The sequence below is a fragment of the Salmo salar genome, chromosome 10 (assembly GCF_965601325.2).
Source record: "Salmo salar chromosome 10, fSalSal1, whole genome shotgun sequence".
NCBI classification, from domain to species: domain Eukaryota; kingdom Metazoa; phylum Chordata; class Actinopteri; order Salmoniformes; family Salmonidae; genus Salmo; species Salmo salar.
Genome location: NC_138300.1, coordinates 26,932,717 through 26,951,375, shown reverse-complemented (window position 1 = coordinate 26,951,375; position 18,659 = coordinate 26,932,717). Strand labels below are relative to the sequence as shown.

General features: G+C 41.9%; 1 protein-coding gene across 10 annotated transcripts in view; it reads left to right on the top strand.

Annotated features, from left to right (window-relative positions):
* The window catches only part of LOC106613881 (leucine-rich repeat-containing protein 7), a 175,880-nt gene that overhangs the window by 113,492 nt on the left and 43,729 nt on the right, over positions 1 to 18,659 (top strand). The gene's annotated exons all lie outside the window — the stretch shown is intronic.

Below are 18,659 nucleotides of genomic sequence, written 5' to 3'. Positions count from 1 at the left end.
CCTCCCTGTACTGTATGTAAAAGCACTCAAGCTGTTCCCGCTTAGTCGCTACACCAGTGACAGCCATGGGATATGGCTGCAACTTATTTTTGTATGTGTGCCCCTGTTCATTTGGACATAGGCCTATTTCTCAAGAGAGAACATAGTGTATCCTCCCTGCATGGGAAGCATACTGCCTCTGCCAAGAGACTGGGATCTTTATGGGCCAACATAGCATGCTTACCCTGTAATAATAGGTTATTGGTTCATGCCCCGTCTGGCTGTTCCCCCTTATTTGCTACACCAATTCACCCAGAAAATGTAGTCTTTCTCTATTGTTAGTGATAGATTCCCTCTTTCTAGCATTATGGTGCTGTCCCTGCCCACTCTCATGCTCAAGGATGTTCTGCGACAGAGGCAGAACTGGGCCATGGATCACAGGCTTTTGTCCAAGAAAAGAGAAAAAAACAAAGTGGTGGTGAGATTGGCCTCAAAAGAGGCCAATCAAATATAGCTAAATCCCTCAGTGCTGTACCATATAATGCGGTTGTTGGTAATGCTATAATGTTCTAAACTGCTTTTTGTCACTCTTGAAGGCTTGGATATCTCCTTGGTTTAATAGTCTGTGACCTGGGCACTGTATTTAAGAACACAAATGATTTCATTTTAAGCCATGAAACCTCTCCCGGCACATGTAATTGAGACAACTGAAGCCAGTAAATCCCAAGTATTCAAGGACAGTCTCAAGTTCACTTCACTGACTTTAAAAACTTTCTACAGTAAATTTCCCCAGGCTTTGTGATGTTGAGCATTCTGCCTGTAATTATTGCAGAGGCCTTTGTTATGTCACTTGCGTGAAAAATCAGCATAGTAACAGATGATTCCGTCTTACCTCAAATCAACCTAGAGCTAAAAAGGAGGACGGGCAGGCAGGAATGGACCATAGAACAAGTGAAACATGAGGGCACGTGTGTATGTATACAGTGCATTCGGGAATGTTTTAAGACTTTTTCCACATTTTATTACGTTACAGCCTTATTCTAATATTGATTAAATAGTTGTATTCCCTCATCAATCTACACAAAATACCCCATAATGACAAAGCAAAAACAGGTTTTTAGAAATTTTTGCAAATGTATACATTTTTTAAATGGTTTCCTCCAGACATGACACTTGGCATTCAAGCCAAAGAGTTCAATCTTGATTTCATCAGACCAGAGAATCTTGTGTCTCATGGTCTGAGAGTCTGAGAGTCCTTTAGATGCCTTTTGGCAAAATCCAAGCGGGCTGTCATGTGCCTTTTACTTAGGAGTGGCTTCCGTCTGGCCACTCTACCATAAAGGCCTAATTGGTGGAGAACTGCAGAGATGGTTGTCCTTCTGGAAGGTTCTCCCATCTCCACAGAGGAACTCTGGAGCTCTGTCAGAGTGACCATCGGGTTCTTGGTCACCTCCCTGACCAAGGCCCTTCTCCCCCGATTGCTTAGTTTGGCCGGGCACATGTCAACTGTGGGACCTTATGTAGACAGGTGTGTGCCTTTCAAAATCATGTCCAATCAATTGAATTTACCACAGGTGGACTCCAATCAAGTTGTAGAAACATCTCAAGGATGATCAATGGAAACAGGATGCACCTGAGCTCAATTTAGAGTCTCATAGCAAAGGGTCTGAATACTTATGTAAATAAGGTGTTTCTGTTTTTTATTTTTAAAACATTTGGTAAAATTTCTAAAAACCTGTTTTCGCTCTGTCATTATGTGGTATTGTGTGTAGAATTATGAGGGAAATAATGATTCAATTGTCACGTCCTGATCATAGTTAGATGTGATTTTCTATGGTAGAGTAGGTCAGGGCGTGACAGGGGTTGTTTTGTGTTTTTCTATGTTTTTTATTCCTGTATTTAAGTTCTAGTTTTTCTATTTCTATGTTGTTGTTTTTTGGGTTGATCTCCAATTGGAGGCAGCTGGTCCTCGTTGCCTCTGATTGGAGATCATATTTAAGTAGGGGTTTTTCTTCCTGGGTTTTGTGGGTGATTATATTTGTGAGTAGTGTTTGTTTCTCCTCTGCGTCACAGTTTGTTATTTTGTAGATTTCAGTTATTTGATGTATTGCATAGTTTTCACGGATTAAATAAATATGTGGAACGAAACACACGCTGCACTTTGGTCCGATCCTTTCTACAGCCGTGACATTAATCAATTTTAGATAGTAACGAAATGTGGAAAAGGGAAGGGGTCTGAATACTTTCCGAATGCACTGTAGGTGGCTGTTAAGCTAAAACATTGACATATTTAGTGAGGCTAATTAGGCAATTCTGCAGCCGACCAATGGCAGTGCCAGTATCTGTGACTGCAAAACCCTGCATACGGATAGACTGCAGCGAATAGGAGAGCTGAGCCTTGTTAGCATGTTTCATCAAAGTGAATCTCACACCTGGTGATTGAATATAAAAAGACTCGCTGAACGTTGTTGTGAAGATAAATATATGACATTTAATGTATGAAATATATGAAATCAATATACAAAGCTACTTCACCTGCGGGATTGTCTGAGAGGGGAGTCCTTTTGATTTTCTTTAAATTTGGGGTATTTTACCCCCCTTTTTCTCCCCAATTTTGTCATATCCAATTACGATCTTGTCTCATCACTGCAAGGGAGAGGCAAAGGCTGAGTAAGGCGCCCTCCAAATGACCCGCCAAACCACACTCCTTAACACAGAATCGAACCCGGGTCTATTTACCTTCGCCTCTCCCGAGCCCGTTGGGGAGTTGCAGCGATGAGACAAGATCATCATTGGATCGCAATTGGATATCACTGAAGGGGGGGAATAAATAAAAGTGTACTTATTCAGATCAATCACTATCTATGCACACCCATATTAGCCTTGATTTCAATTCAATTATTTTAACGGTTTAATATTTGATGTGTTTACACAGTATGTAGAGTAGTTTCACTCTAAGTGGACTATAATTTTTATGAACGTTGGTTGGCTACATTTTGAACTGTTGGTTGGATACACTTTTAATCTTAAAGTGAATCCTTCCTAAGGGTGTTTATAATTTAAATTGTGTTTTTGGAGGATTAGACTGTTAAGCTTTCCAGAAACTGTGACGTAAATAAGACCTGTCACAGATAATCCAAACATACAGTTGCAGTCTGAGATAAAAGGTTACATCAATGTCCTGTTATTGATTAGCACCTGTCTGATATAACTGTGAGATTCCCCTCAGTAAGCTGTGTCCTTAACACTCCTGCCTCCAAGACTGGCTAGACCAAACTTCTGAGAGCTGGAGAGATGGCGGGCTCAGTAACTTCATCTGACTCTGCTCTAATTTAACTGCTCTCTCCCTCCTACTGCCAGTAAGGGGTATATTCACACACTCTGCTGCCTGACAGGTACTCTTTCTCACCCCTTTTCACTGCCTCTCTGTGACATGTGCCCTTGAGAGTAGCTTTCTAATCGTCTTGTTAACTAGGACTGCATAGCATGCTCTAACACTAGTCTACCACACTAGGTGTGCTGTAACGCTAGTCTACCACACTAGGCTATATAGTGTGCTGTAACGCTGGTCTACCACACTAGGCTATATAGTGTGTTGTAACACTAGTCTACTACACTAGGCTATGTAGTGTGCTCTAACACTAGTCTACCACACTAGGTGTGCTGTAACGCTAGTCTACCACACTAGGCTATATAGTGTGTTGTAACACTAGTCTACCACACTAGGCTATATAGTGTGCTGTAACGCTAGTCTACCACACTAGACGATATTTAGTTTGCTCTAACACTAGTCTACCACACTAGGTGTGCTGTAACGCTAGTCTACCACACTAGGCTATATAGTGTGCTGTAACACTAGTCTACCACACTAGGCTATATAGTGTGTTGTAACACTAGTCTACCACACTAGGCTATATAGTGTGTTGTAACACTAGTCTACTACACTAGGCTATATAGTGTGCTGTAACACTAGTCTACCACACTAGGCTATATAGTGTGTTGTAACACTAGTCTACTACACTAGGCTATATAGTGTGTTGTAACACTAGTCTACCACACTAGGGGTGCTGTAACACTAGTCTACCACACTAGGCTATATAGTGTGTTGTAACGCTAGTCTACCACACTATGCTATATAGTGTGTTGTAACGCTAGTCTACCACACTAGGCTATATAGTGTGCTGTAACACTAGTCTACTACACTATGCTATATAGTGTGTTGTAACGCTAGTCTACCACACTATGCTATATAGTGTGTTGTAACGCTAGTCTACCACACTATGCTATATAGTGTGTTGTAACGCTAGTCTACCACACTATGCTATATAGTGTGTTGTAACACTAGTCTACTACACTAGGCTATATAGTGTGCTGTAACACTAGTCTACCACACTAGGCTATATAGTGTGTTGTAACGCTAGTCTACCACACTATGCTATATAGTGTGTTGTAACACTAGTCTACCACACTATGCTATATAGTGTGTTGTAACGCTAGTCTACCACACTATGCTATATAGTGTGTTGTAACGCTAGTCTACCACACTAGGCTATATAGTGTGTTGTAACGCTAGTCTACCACACTAGGCTATATAGTGTGTTGTAACACTAGTCTACTACACTATGCTATATAGTGTGCTGTAACGCTAGTCTACCACACTGGGCTATATAGTGTGTTGTAACACTAGTCTACTACACTATGCTATATAGTGTGCTGTAACGCTAGTCTACCACACTATGCTATATAGTGTGTTGTAACAATAGTCTACCACACTAGGCTATATAGTGTGTTGTAACGCTAGTCTACCACACTATGCTATATAGTGTGTTGTAACAAATAGTCTACCACACTAGGCCATATAGTGTGTTGTAACACTAGTCTACTACACTAGGCTATATAGTGTGTTGTAAGACTAGTCTACCACACTAGGCTATATAGTGTGTTGTATCACTAGTCTACTACACTAGGCTATATAGTGTGTTGTAACACTATTCTACCACACTAGGCTATATAGTGTGTTGTAACACTAGTCTACCACACTATGCTATATAGTGTGTTGTAACACTAGTCTACCACACTATGCTATATAGTGTGCTGTAACACTAGTCTACCACACTAGGCTATATAGTGTGTTGTAACACTAGTCTACTACACTAGGCTATATAGTGTGCTGTAACACTAGTCTACCACACTGTGCTATATAGTGTGTTGTAACGCTAGTCTACCACACTATGCTATATAGTGTGTTGTAACACTAGTCTACAACACTAGGCTATATAGTGTGTTGTAACACTAGTCTACCATACTAGGTGTGCTGTAACACTAGTCTACTACACTAGGCTATATAGTGTGTTGTAACACTATTCTACCACACTAGGCTATATGTGTGTTGTAACAATAGTCTACCACACTAGGCTATATAGTGTGTTGTAACACTAGTCTACCACACTATGCTATATAGTGTGTTGTAATGCTAGTCTACCACACTATGCTATATAGTGTGTTATATCACTAGTCTACCACACTAGGCTATATAGTGTGTTGTAACACTAGTCTACTACACTAGGCTATATAGTGTGTTGTAACACTAGTCTACCACACTAGGCTATATAGTGTGCTGTAACACTAGTCTACCACACTAGGTGTGCTGTAACACTAGTCTACCACACTAGGCTATATAGTGTGCTGTAACACTAGTCTACCACACTAGGCTATATAGTGTGTTGTAACACTAGTCTACCACACTATGCTATATAGTGTGCTGTAACACTAGTCTACCACACTAGGCTATATAGTGTGTTGTAACACTAGTCTACCACACTAGGTGTGTTGTAACACTAGTCTACCACACAAGGTGTGCTGTAACACTAGTCTACCACACTAGGCTATATAGTGTGTTGTAACACTAGTCTACCACACTAGGTGTGCTGTAACACTAGTCTACCACACTAGGCTATATAGTGTGCTGTAACACTAGTCTACCACACTAGGCTATATAGTGTGTTGTAACACTAGTCTACCACACTATGCTATATAGTGTGCTGTAACACTAGTCTACCACACTAGGCTATATAGTGTGTTGTAACACTAGTCTACCACACTAGGTATGTTGTAACACTAGTCTACCACACAAGGTGTGCTGTAACACTAGTCTACCACACTAGGCTATATAGTGTGCTGTAACACTAGTCTACTACACTATGCTATATAGTGTGTTATATCACTAGTCTACCACACTAGGCTATATAGTGTGTTGTAACACTAGTCTACTACACTGGGCTATATAGTGTGTTGTAACACTAGTGTACCACACTAGGCTATATAGTGTGTTGTAACACTAGTCTACCACACTAGGTGTGCTGTAACACTAGTCTACCACACTAGGCTATATAGTGTGCTGTAACACTAGTCTACCACACTAGGCTATATAGTGTGTTGTAACACTAGTCTACCACACTAGGCTATATAGTGTGCTGTAACACTAGTCTACCACACTAGGCTATATAGTGTGTTGTAACACTAGTCTACCACACTAGGTGTGTTGTAACACTAGTCTATCACACAAGGTGTGCTGTAACACTAGTCTACCACACTAGGCTCTATAGTGTGCTGTAACACTAGTCTACCACACTAGGCTATATAGTGTGTTATATCACTAGTCTACCACAATAGGCTATATAGTGTGTTGTAACACTAGTCTACTACACTAGGCTATATAGTGTGTTGTAACACTAGTCTACCACACTAGGCTATATAGTGTGTTGTAACACTAGTCTACCACACTAGGTGTGCTGTAACACTAGTCTACCACACTAGGCTATATAGTGTGTTGTAACACTAGTCTACCACACTAGGCTATATAGTGTGCTGTAACACTAGTCTACCACACTAGGCTATATAGTGTGTTGTAACACTAGTCTACCACACTAGGTGTGTTGTAACACTAGTCTACCACACAAGGTGTGCTGTAACACTAGTCTACCACACTAGGCTATATAGTGTGCTGTAACACTAGTCTACTACACTAGGCTATATAGTGTGTTGTAACACTAGTCTACTACACTATGCTATATAGTGTGCTGTAACGCTAGTCTACTACACTATGCTATATAGTGTGCTGTAACGCTAGTCTACCACACTAGGCTATATAGTGTGTTGTAACGCTAGTCTACCACACTATGCTATATAGTGTGTTGTAACACTAGTCTACCACACTAGGCTATATAGTGTGTTGTAACACTAGTCTACCACACTAGGTGTGCTGTAACACTAGTCTACCACACTAGGCTATATAGTGTGCTGTAACACTAGTCTACTACACTAGGCTATATAGTGTGTTGTAACACTATTCTACCACACTAGGCTATATGTGTGTTGTAACAATAGTCTACCACACTAGGCTATATAGTGTGTTCTAACACTAGTCTACCACACTAGGCTATATAGTGTGTTGTAACACTAGTCTACCACACTAGGCTATATAGTGTGCTGTAACACTAGTCTACCACACTAGGCTATATAGTGTGTTGTAACACTAGTCTACCACACTAGGTGTGCTGTAACACTAGTTTACCACACTAGGCTATATAGTGTGTTGTAACACTAGTCTACCACACTAGGCTATATAGTGTGCTGTAACACTAGTCTACCACACTAGGCTATATAGTGTGTTGTAACACTAGTCTACCACACTAGGTGTGTTGTAACACTAGTCTACCACACAAGGTGTGCTGTAACACTAGTCTACCACACTAGGCTATATAGTGTGCTGTAACACTAGTCTACTACACTAGTCTATATAGTGTGTTGTAACACTAGTCTACTACACTATGCTATATAGTGTGCTGTAACGCTAGTCTACCAAACTAGGCTATATAGTGTGTTGTAACACTAGTCTACCACACTAGGCTATATAGTGTGTTGTAACACTAGTCTAATACACTAGGCTATATAGTGTGTTGTAACACTAGTCTACTACACTAGGCTATATAGTGTGCTGTAACGCTAGTCTAATACACTAGGCTATATAGTGTGTTGTAACACTAGTCTACTACACTAGGCTATATAGTGTGCTGTAACACTAGTCTACCACACTAGGCTATATAGTGTGTTGTAACACTAGTCTACTACACTAGGCTATATGGTGTGCTGTAACACTAGTCTACCACACTATGCTATATAGTGTGTTGTAACACAAGTCTACCACACTAGGCTATATAGTGTGTTGTAATGCTAATCTACCACACTAGGCTATATAGTGTGTTGTAATCCTAATCTACCACACTAGGCTATATAGTGTGTTGTAACACCAGTCCCAGAGCACCAAGGCTATTGAAGTTTCTTTCTGACAAACGGTTTACTAGTGTAACTGACTGGGGTTTGAATTCAGGTCTTTTGCCCGCCACAAGACTGTCTAAGCCCGCTGAGCTAAAGCTGAGACATTCTGTAAAATTCCAATAGCACGGACATAGTTTAATATTCTCTTGAGGAAATAGTATGCCTCATACATGATACTGTGTGTGTGACTCATACCCATTATAAAGGTTTTAAAGTAGAAAAACAAACAAGAAGTCTGTTTCTGATGACTTTGGGTGCCCTCTATAGTCTTATCTGTAAGCTTCTGTAATCCACTGTTGGCTGATGTCCAGCTGGAGACGTTTGTATTGTGTGTCTGGCTGCACATTGTGACTGAGCCATGGAGGGCATACTCTTCCTGACCTGGCTGTGACTTCCACAAGGCCTGTTCTCAATCCAGCCCAAGGGAGGTAGACGACTAGTCTTGTCACTCAAACAGGACCATGCTGCTTCAGAGGGATGTGCTGCTCACTTAAATAAACTGCAGCTCCTCTAACAGGGAAGCAGGCACAGGAAGAGAGTGAGTAGAAGAAGTAGGGGAGATGGATGAGAGTTAGGCATGCTATATTTGTACTAACTTCCCTCTTGTGTGTATCTCTTGATAGATTTGTATACGTGTTCATACTGTCGTGACACATTGACTGCTTTGGGACTTATGCTTTGTGTTTCCATTCTAAGGAGCCATTCACAAAGTTGTCAAACTTCAACTTGGGCTCATCCAGCTGTTGCAAATTCCCATAGCTGCTAGACACTACAAAATCGTGACAGTACATGTCAATTGACTGATGTCTGAATTGTAGGTGGCAAACAACACACCTTGCTTGTATACGCTGTTAACACATTTTGACAGAGGGCTTATGGGTTGTAAAAGTAGAGATTTTAGTGTTTTCTCTTCTTCCTCAAGCAGTCAAACAAGTTAAACTGCCCTAAAATATTAAATCAATGTCCTGTTATTGATTAATACCTGTATGATATACAGTTGAAGTCGGAAGTTTACATACACTTAGGTTCGTTTTTCAACCGCTCCACAAATTTCTTATTAACAAACTATAGTTTTGGCAAGTCGGATAGGACATCTACTTTGTGCATGACACAAGTAATTTTTCTAATAATTGTTTACAGACAGATTAATTCACTTATAATTCACTGTATCACAATTCTAGTGGGTCAGAAGTTTACATACACTAAGTTGACTGTGCCTTTAAACAGCTTGGAAAATTCCAGGAAATGATGTCATGGCTTTAGAAGATTCTGATAGGCTAATTGACATAATTTGAGTCAAATGGAGGTGTACCTGTGGATGTATATCAAGGCCTACCTTCAAACTCAGTGCCACTTTGCTTGACATCATGGGGAAGAAAAAAGAAATCAATCAAAACCGCAGAAAAAAAATTGTAGACCTCCACAAGTCTGGTTCATCCTTGGGAGCAATTTCCAAATGCCTGAAGGTACCACGTTCATCTGTACAAACAAGAGTACGCAAGTATAAACACCATGGGACCACGCAGCCGTCATACCGCTCAGGAAGAAGACGCGTTCTGTCACCTAGAGATGATCGTACTTTGGTGCGAAAAGTGCAAATCAATTCCAGAACAACAGCAAAGGACTTTGTGAAGAGGCTGGAGGAAACAGGTACAAAAGTATCTATATCCACAGTAAAACGAGTCCTATATCAACATAACCTGAAAGGCCGTTCAGCAAGGAAGAAGCCACTGCTCCAAAACCGCCATAAAAAAGCCAGACTACGGTTTGCAACTGCACATAGGGACTAAGATTGTACTTTTTGGAGAAATGTCCTCTGGTCTGATGAAACAACAATAGAACTGTTTGGCCATAATGACCATCGTTATGTTTGGAGGAAAAAGGGGGATGCTTGCAAGCCGAAGAACACCATCCCAAAAGTGAAGCACGGGGGTGGCAGCATCATGTTGTGGGGGTGCTTTGCTGCAGGAGGGACTGGTGCACTTCACAAAATAGATGGCATCATGAGGACATCAGTCAGGAAATTAAAGCTTGGTCACAAATGGGTCTTCCAAATGGACAATTACCCCAAGCATACTTCCAAAGTTGTGGCAAAATGGCTTAAGGACAACAAAGTCAAGGTATTGGAGTGGCCATCACAAAGCCCTGACCTCAATCCTATAGAACATTTGTAGGCAGAACTGAAAAAGCGTGTGCGAGCGAGGAGGCCTACAAACCTGACTCAGTTACACCAGCTCTGTCAGGATGAATGTGACAAAATTCACCCAACTTATTGTGGGAAGCTTATGGAAGGCTACCAGAAACGTTTGACCCAAGTTAAACAATTGAAAGGCAATGCTAACAAATACTAATTGAGTGTATGTAAACTTCTGACCCACTAGGAATGTGATGAAAGAAATAAAATCTGAAATAAATCATTCTCTCTTCTATTATTCTGACATTTCACATTCTTAGAATAAAGTGGTGATCCTAACTGACCTAAGACAGGGAATTCTTACTGGGATTAAATGTCAGGAATTGTGAAAAACTGAGTTTAAATGTAGTTGATTAAGGTGTATGTTAACTTCAGACTTCAACTGTACCTACGACATTCCCTTCAGTAAACTGTAACACTAGTCTACCAAACTAGGCTATATAGTGTGTTGTAACACTAGTCTACTACACTAGGCTACACAGTGTGCTGTAACACTAGTCTACCACACTGTCATTTACATTACATTTACATCATTTAGCAGACGATCTTATCCAGAGCGACTTACAAATTGGTGCATTCACCTTGTGGAACAATCACTTTACAATAGTACATCTATATATTATTATTTATTTTTTTGGGGGGGGGGTAGAAGGATTACTTTATCCTATCCCAGGTATTCCTTAAAGAGGTGGGGTTTCAGGTGTCTCCGGAAGGTGGTGATTGACTCCACTGTCCTGGCGTCGTGAGGGAGCTTTTTCCACCATTGGGGTGCCAGAGCAGCGAACAGTTTTGACTGGGCTGAGCGGGAACTTTGCTTCCGCAGAGGTAGGGAGGCGAGCAGGCCAGAGGTGGATGAACGCAGTGCCCTTCTTTGGGTGTAGGTACTGATCAGAGCCTGAAGGTACGGAGGTGCCGTTCCCCTCACAGCTCCGTAAGCAAGCACCATGGTCTTGTAGCAGATGCGAGCTTCAACTGGAAGCCAGTGGAGTGTGCGGAAGAGCGGGGTGACGTGAGAGAACTTGGGAAGGTTGAACACCAGACGGGCTGCGGCATTCTGGATGAGTTGTAAGGGTTTAATGGCACAGGCAGGGAGCCCCGCCAGCAGCGAGTTGCAGTAATCCAGACGGGAGATGACAAGTGCCTGGATTAGGACCTGCGCCGCTTCCTGTGTAAGGCAGGGTCGTACTCTGCGAATGTTGTAGAGCATGAACCTACAAGATCGGGTCACTGCCTTGATGTTAGCGGAGAACGACAGGGTGTTGTCCAGGGTCACGCCAAGGCTCTTAGCACTCTAAGAGGAGGACACAATGGAGTTGTCAACCGTGATGGCGAGATCATGGAACGGGCAGTCGTTCCCCGGGAGGAAGAGCAGCTCCGTCTTGCCGAGGTTCAGCTTGAGGTGGTGATCCGTCATCCACACTGATATGTCTGCCAGACATGCAGAGATGCGATTTGCCACCTGGTTATCAGAAGGGGGAAAGGAGAAGATTAATTGTGTGTCGTCTGCATAGCAATGATAGGAGAGACCATGTGAGGATATGACAGAGCCAAGTGACTTGGTGTATAGCGAGAATAGGAGAGGGCCTAGAGCTGAGCCCTGGGGGACACCAGTGGTGAGAGCACGTGGTGCGGAGACGGATTCTCGGAGAGGGTGGAGAGGAGGATCTGATGGTTCACAGTATCACAGTATCAAAGGCAGCAGATAGGTCTAGAAGGATGAGAGCAGAGGAGAGAGAGTTAGCTTTAGCAGTGCGGAGAGCCTCCGTGACACAGAGAAGAGCCTTCTCAGTTGAATGACCAGTCTTGAAACCTGATAGATTTGGATCGAGAAGGTCATTCTGAGAGAGATAGCAAGAGAGCTGGCCAAGGACGGCACGCTCAAGAGTTTTTGGAGAGAAAAGAAAGAAGGGATACTGGTCTGTAGTTGTTGACATCGGAGGGATCGAGTGTAGGTTCAGGCTCTGTCTGTCGGCCTGGCTCTGTCTGTCGGCCTGCCTGTCTGTGTGTCTTTTTGTCAGTGGGCCAGGCTCTGCCCAGGCTCTGTGAATAAGCCCCAGTGCTACAATTACCTTTTACAGATTGCTTGATTTATTTACCCTAAGCCCGTTTTCCTTCATGTTCACTGTAATCTTCCATTATTTACAGCCAGGCAAGGAAGGCATAGCTCTCAATCACTACCGCAGCATCCATCCTTATTAACATATTGTTCACAGAGGAAAAATACATACTTTTTAACCTTCTTCTGTAAACCAATCATATGCTGTAAACATTGAAGATAGTTTATATGGTGCCGTTGTGACTGTAACCCTCTCACCAGGCTCGAATTTGACTGTCACGATATTACCTTACTTAGAATGAACAGCATGGTATATTAGGTGAGAAGGACATCTCCAATAAGAATCCCTATTGTAAACTATCTAGGGTGATGACAACGAGGGTGTTAACTTCAGATAGAATGATTATAGATTTTTGTTATTATATAAGGATATGCTTTCCCATGCATTTAAATGAAACTGAAACAGTAAATGACTCCACCAATACAACAGACATGAGGTTCAAGATGTATATTATCACATTTTCAATATATCACATCAAAAGAAATGAAAAAGAATAAACCCCAATGATTTTTCACACAACTCATGTCCAAATTACTTGCAAGCTTGCTTAAACCCGTTGGCGATGACGACACACATGAAGTCCCGAAGCACCCCACCATTGTGGTTACTCACTACTAGTTGATATTTCCTCAGCGAAGCATAGCAGTTTGGTGCAGGTGTCCTCACAAGATCCACAGCAAGCACAGCTATCAATGCAGACAGTACTCCTTAGCAGCAACAGATATCCCATGGAAACATTAACTCATTTATCTTCCACAAGCAATTCTCTCCAGGTCTCGCACGATGCTAGGCTAACCTCGAGGCTGTCAAATACCTCCACGATGAAACGGTAGCTTCAGTCTCTACTAAGTCTTTCTTAACAAATAATAATAACTCTCTTATAAAATCAAATCAGTATTTCCCTTCAAAACTCGGTAGATATGGGTTTTGTTATACTTTTATCGTCTTCTTTTATAGTTTTTCTTCACCAACACTGATAATGTCTCCCCATCCTTTTTTCATCGTCTCTCCATCCTTTTTTCAACGTCTCTTTTTCTTTCTCTGCCTCAGCTTAACAAGCTACGTTATTGGTCAAAACTAACCTATTCACTTGTACATTATATAAATATTTCTTCAAAAGAAATGCATTAACGACATTACAATTCAGGAGCAATTCGATCCCCTTTTAATTCTAATACAAGTTAATTATAACAAATAAACTCAGTACTTGGTTTTAACAAGGGTATTACACAACATTCTCTGGATATCTTAATCAATGCTTATTCTCCTTGGTTCCTGAACGTGTGTAATATCAACTGTCAGATAAATAAATGCAATTCTCTATAAAAGACATTGACCCCTTAAAGATGGTTACCGTGGTAACGGATTGGAGCTATTGTGAGGAGCTGCATTTGTAAAGTTGGCTACTAGCTGACCCTGAGGAATTCAGCTGTTGGGTACGCATGCATTTATAATGAGTATGTACAGTGTTCTGCTGTTCCACATTTCCTGGGAGAGAAGGGTTTGCTCACTCACTTTGTCAGTCACTGATATAGACACAAATTACAACTTTCCTTAAACAAAAATAAGACCGAGCTGGCTGTTTATTAAAATCTGTAGCCAAAAATAAACATATTTTACAGGAAACATCTCCATTCATGTGCATATTCTCAGCAGTGCTCTTGATAAGCCAACAAAATAGTATATATTTTATACTCAAGAGTGAGGGCTCACGTTGGAGACATTTGGAATGACTCGTCCAGCGAATGAAATCTAATCAGAAGAGCTGTTCCCATAGAATGGCTGACAGAGAGAGATAGAGATGGAGCTGAGCCGGTGTCCTCGCTCCTCACCTCTGCAGAATCTGCTCCTGCGTCATGTAGTTTCCATAGCACCCTGAGCAGAACTCACTGATGATAACACAACATACCAAAGTGCTTTTCTTTTACTGTTTCCTTTTCTCTCTGACACTTGGTAGACTGGAGAGAATAGAATAATAGTCATTGTACTGTATACAAAAGGATATTCCAAATAGAAGCTTAATAAACTGCATACAATTCAACAAGTGATACATTTTGCATTACAGGCATAGCATATGCGTATGTTCCTTTGTTTTGTATACTCCAATACTCAATTTGACTTGATTGAGCATTGGGGTACCTCTTCACCCTGCTCTTAGAGTAAATGAGACCAACCTAAATGAGACCATTGTCACGACACGGACGGATGGTGGCGCCCCTCCTCGACCCCGGGCGGCGCTCGGCGGTCGTCGTCGCCGGCCTACTAGCTGCCATCGATCCTCTGTTTCACTTCCTGTTGGTTAGGTCTAGGTTAGGCACGCACCTGTTTTGGTTTAGTTATTAGTAGGGGGGTTATTTAGTCTAGCGAGATATGTTTGTGTTTGTGCGTGATTGTTCCTTGTCAGGTTTGTGGAATCTTGAGGAACGTGTGTTTTTTTCCCCTCTGCCTGTGGTTGTTAGTGTTTTATCATCGCAGAGGTATTTATGGGCTGCGTCCCTATTTTGGACGTCTAATAAGGGTTTTGGAGCGTGGTATCTGTTTGGCGCCCTGCCCTGCCGTGTTTGGACTTTCTTTATTTTTGTGCATACGGATTAAAAGTGTGTTTAAGAATTTACTGTCTCCTGCGCTTGACTCTACCTCTCCTGCTTCCTTGAGCCAGCCCTGACAACCAGCCCTGCCCTGATTGAGTCCATAGATTTCCCACAATGTCAGATTTCTGATGAACTCATTCAGTTTTATGCAATCTTTCTGTTCTAGAGGCAATTCATCTTACAGAAAAATGAGATTCAGTGGGTTATAGGGTTCATTGATTGTGTAATGCAGCTAATCTTGATCAGGAATTTGAACACTGTTTATTGTTGGTTGTAGAGAGAACATAGTCTTAGCATCAGTTCGTTATCACATTTCTGAATTGTTTAGGATTGCTATGTAAGATAACCACAGTCTTACAATGAATGGTGCCTAAAACAAATAGATACATTTCATGCGCTGTGGATCAAGTGTGTAAAATCTTGCTATGGCTTTGTCAGTCAGCTTTCTTTACTACTGTGGAGATAAAGGAGACCTTATCTTATCTGGCTGATGCTGCTTCTTTCTCTCTGCTGCCTGTCTTCTCCTTCACCACTCTCTGTCACTTCTCTCTCTCTCTCTCTCTCTCTCTCTCTCTCTCTCTCTCTCTCTCTCTCTCTCTCTCTCTCTCTCTCTCTCTCTCTCTCTCTCTCTCTCTCTCTCTCTCCCTCTCTCTCTCTCTCTCTCTCTTTCTCTAGCCCCATTGGGAATATTCTCACACACAGGCAGCTGAGCCTAGCACTGGAGTCCTGCAGGTCTGATCTGTGTGAAGAGGCCCTATATAATCAGAAGTATACTTCTATGAGAGGCCCTCTGGCTCTATGCTATACAACCAGTCATAAGAGCAGGGATCTCACTCAAAGGATCTGATTAGGAAACCCACACGAAGCTGCTGGATATTTCTAAGGGTATTTTTTTGCTGCTCAGACAGCCTCTTCCCTGCATTTTGATTGGCTGCTGACACCTCTCTGTGGGTGTGACCCCTGATGCTGCTGTGTGTGTGAGGACTAAGGAGAAGAGGAGAGGGAACTGGCAGCTGCTGCTGTGTTCCTGGAAGTAGGAGTGGGGATTTGATAGAGGGATTTCACTGTGACCTTGTGTGATATACTCCTGCCCCCAGAGAGCCCGGCTCCATACCGGCTTTATGTCTCCCAAGCTGAAATATAATTTATCTCCCTGCTCTGCTCTGCTCTACAGTATTGGAGAGAGGCTCTTTACAAGGTGCTCCGATTAAAACAGGGTTGTTTGTCTCCTTTACAATAGGATACAAAGACCAATACATGGAAAATGTGGCTTCTGGAAAGAAGGTTGTTCTGCCTGAGCTATGGCCATTGTTGTTGTGTGTGTGTTTTTGGGTGAAAAACAAAGATGAGTGGTGGGACCCAGCCTGTTCGCTGTGGAGTCACTACTGGTTGGTGGGGGCTGTGGATCAGTACCCAGCTGCCCCTGCTCTCCACCTGCACAGCTGTCCTCCCCGCCAGCAGCCACGCTAGCTGGGCCCCACATCTCTACATCTAACTCTACATACTGTACACACTACACAGCACAGTACACTAACCAACGGCACGCCTCTCAGAGCTGCTACTGCTGCGTCTGTAGGAATCCAAATCTCATCATATGGTTTTAGCCCATGATGAATAACCTTGTTTAACTGCCAGAACTGATGTGACTGCATCTTTCAAAGTAAACAGAGACAAAAAACGTACAGTGACGTTACAGTGAACGATGGATTTGTATAGGGACGGTGCAATTCACACACTAGTTGTAGTGGCATAGAGCAGCCCAAGGTTAGGGGACAATCACAGCTTCATGTCTTGGTATTTTTAGTGGTGTTTAATGTGGTATTTACAAGGACTAAAACAGGAAAAACTAAAAGGATAAACAAGTATCTTGTTAATTTGGCATTGATTTCCCAGCAGAGGCTGAACGATGGGTTCAGTATAATAGAAGAACGTTTTAATTATCACAAGGGTAGATTTAAGTAATAAGGCACGAGGTGGTTTGGTATATGGCCGTTCTTAGGCACGACACAATATATTACAACCCCCGAGGTGCCTTATTGCTATCATAAACTGGTTACCAACGTAATTTGAGCAGTAAAATTTTAGTTTTGTCATACCCGTTGTATATGGTCTAATACACCACAGCTGTCAGCCAATCAGCATTCAGGGCTCGAACTACCCCATTTCTAATCACATTTATATCACTGCTTTATTATTAGAACTTTTATTTTATTGGGGGAATGATTGACTTTTGTTCAAAATATCTCGTTATGGCCTCCTGAGTGGTGCAGCGGTCTAAGGCACTGCATCACAGTGTTGCGGCGGTGCTACAGCCTGGGGTTTGGCTACAGCCTGGGGTTCGACCCCAGTTAGCTGACTTCGGTCATCAGTTGAATGGTGTTTCCTCCAACACATGGGTGCAGCTGGCTTCCGGGTTAAGCGAGCGGGTGTTAAGAAGTGAAGCTTGGCGGGTCATGTTTCGGAGAAAGCATGACTCGACCCTCGCCACTACTGAGCCCATTGGGAAAAACTGTGTATACAATCCCTAAGAGAAAGGAATATGGTCTTGCAGACTCTATAAACTCAGATACAACTCAGATCTTACCACATACTTACATGGAAATAGGACACATTCAAACTAATTGTCTTCTATAGTTTTGAGTGCGGAGCAGCTAATTATTTAGTGCAAATTGTCTTCACACAAACATGTTCCTTGTCTTCACATAAATATGTTACACTGTTAGTTAACCAGTGGGGATATGCAGAGAGGCTTTGCAGAGAGACTATTCTATTGCTGACTGAGCACCAACAAATAAATCACGTCCAGACCAGTGTCATTTTATTGTTAGTCCAATGTTTGTCTCCTTTCTATTATTCAATATATTAAAGACAGTGTGGATAGGCACACCACTTTGGACTAGAGGTCTTACACTTACAGAGATATTTCAGCTTCTACTACCTTGTTAATGTACTTTGTACATATTGATAAGTGGCATCATTTGTACAGTTTTGTGATAGTGAAAAAAGACAGATGGAAAATGTATGCTAATAGTACATTTTATGAGCCCTGATATCTACCATTTACTTTCCCCAGTAAATCTCCTTTGCCCTAAGAAATAGTGCTTAGGAGTTGTTGTCCAGAGCAGAATATTACATTTTTATTTGTGTGAAATGACTATACTTCTCCTTGGTAGTTGATGTAAACTATACTGAACAAAAATATAAATGCAACATGCAGCAATTTCAACGATTTTACTGAGTTACAGTTCATATAAGGAGTCAATTGAAATAAATTCATTAGGCCCTATTCTATGGATTTCACATGACTGGCAGGGGCGTTTGGGAGCCACTCCTCAGTTTCATCAGCTGTCTGGTCTCAGACAATCCCGCAGTTGAAGAAGCCGGATGTTTATTTAACTAGGCAAGTCAGTTAAGAACAAATTCTTATTTTCAATGACGGCA